The following is a 1,857-nucleotide window of genomic DNA, read 5'->3' as shown; positions in this document are numbered from 1 at the left end:
GTGAATGACTAGTAAATGCTAGAGTATCTTTCAGTATGCTGTCTCTATTGTAAGTGGATACTTGTTTTAACTTAGAATTAGGCCAATCTTCCCTTTATACCTGCAATTCATTAGAGACTTTTCTTGCTCCAACTCTCACATCATCTGCTGGCCCAGATGCTTGAGAGGAAAGCGTCAGAACCTGGACCCAGCAAGGTGTCAAATGTCCAATTAAATTAGCAACAATTCTTATGCTGTCTCTCCTTGAGATAGTTCATGTTTAAGAGAACATACACTGTTGCATCCAAATGAAACTGACCCAAATCCTAAGGCAAGAAAATGTGTTTATCCCAAACTTCCTCTCTTACTCTCACCAAAATTCTAATTTCAATCACTAATTTGTTCAGTCAAGAGAATAGGGACATAAAAATGTAATATGTCACTCAACATCTTCCACCAATTCATGTGCTAAATGAAGTTCCTTGAGTTATCCATCTCTATACGGTTTTATCGTTTGCTCCTGCAAGCATCCCTTTCCAAGGGCCAAGTACTATATTTAATCTATGGGTAGGAATTTTCTGACTGCTTTGTTTCTTTTGAAGTTATCAGAGATATCTGGTTCCTCTTTACCTCAACCGACTTTGTGCTTTCAGAAAGTGACCTTTTCCATTCAGCTCTTTTAAACAGCATCTCCCTTTAATTCACTCTAACATAGAAAACACAGTCTTTAAAATGTAGGCTTAAGTCACTTCTCACAGTAATGAATTGAATGGGTTTGCTGCTATTGATATAGAAATTGATATTAATTTCTGATCCTAATTGATTTCACAAATTAATTAGCAAAGTAAATAAGATACTGGAAGGAAATCAATAGTTCTTATTTTATGATATTTACATATTACTCATGTAATACATATGAATTATATATTATACCCATATTTACAAACATAGGTGCTTTTGGTATGATCTTGCTTAGTATTATCGATTCACAGATATATCCTAACTCAGGCAACAACCACACTCTTAATTATCCTGGCACAGTGACTTCCCTGGTGGTCCAGTGGTTAAGACTCCATGCTCCCAATGCAGGGGGCCCAGGTTCAATCCCTGGTCAGGGAACTAGATCCCTTATGCCACAACTAAAGATTCCGCATGCCTCAAAGAAGTTCTCACATGCTGCGACTAAGACCCGGCGCAGCCAAATTAAAAAAATAATAATTATCCTGGCACAGCCATTTTAGGAAACTATAAATAATACCTTAAAATAACTATAAATATAACTATTATAATAATTATAATAACTATAAATAGAGTAGCTTTGACTTCAATTCTGAAGGTAATACCAGGTAGTAGATATTTATATAACTTATGAAGAATGTAGGCCAAGCAGAAAGTATGAAACAAAAATGTGGTTTTCTTATAGGCAGTGTTATAAGCCTAAATACATATAAAGATTTTAAAATATAATCATTAATCTTTATAAGAACCTTACGATATAAATAGTATTTGTATTTTACAGATAATGAAAATTAAGCTTAGTGAGGTAAGTGACTTTCCCAGTGTCACATAAACACTAAGTGGCTGGGCTAGATTGTGCAGTAATGACCCTCCCCCAAAGCATTTCTCCTTATACCAGGGATGCCCAGTTCATCTATTTTTCCTTTTGTTGCTTGTGCTCTTGATGTTGTATCTAAGGAGTCACTGCCTAATCCAAGGACACAAAGATTTAGTCCTATCTTTCCTTCCAAAAGTTTTATAGTTTTAGCTCTTACATTTAGGTCTTTGATCCATTTGGAGTTAATTTTTGTATGTGGTGTGAATTCAGGGTTCAACTTCATTCTTATGTATGTGGATATCCTCTATCAGTTACTTTTGGAT

General features: G+C 35.1%; 1 non-coding gene across 1 annotated transcript; it reads left to right on the top strand.

Moving 5' to 3' along the window:
- The first annotated feature begins 1,025 nt into the window (after nucleotides 1-1,025).
- On the top strand, nucleotides 1,026-1,098 carry TRNAW-CCA (transfer RNA tryptophan (anticodon CCA)). Its single transcript has one exon. It is a non-coding gene; the product is annotated as a tRNA-Trp (tRNA).
- Nucleotides 1,099-1,857: the final 759 nt, after the last annotated feature.

This window comes from Tursiops truncatus, chromosome X (genome assembly GCF_011762595.2).
Source record: "Tursiops truncatus isolate mTurTru1 chromosome X, mTurTru1.mat.Y, whole genome shotgun sequence".
Classification (NCBI taxonomy): domain Eukaryota; kingdom Metazoa; phylum Chordata; class Mammalia; order Artiodactyla; family Delphinidae; genus Tursiops; species Tursiops truncatus.
The sequence above is the reverse complement of the archived record's forward strand: the minus strand, read 5'-3'. Positions and strand labels throughout refer to the sequence as shown.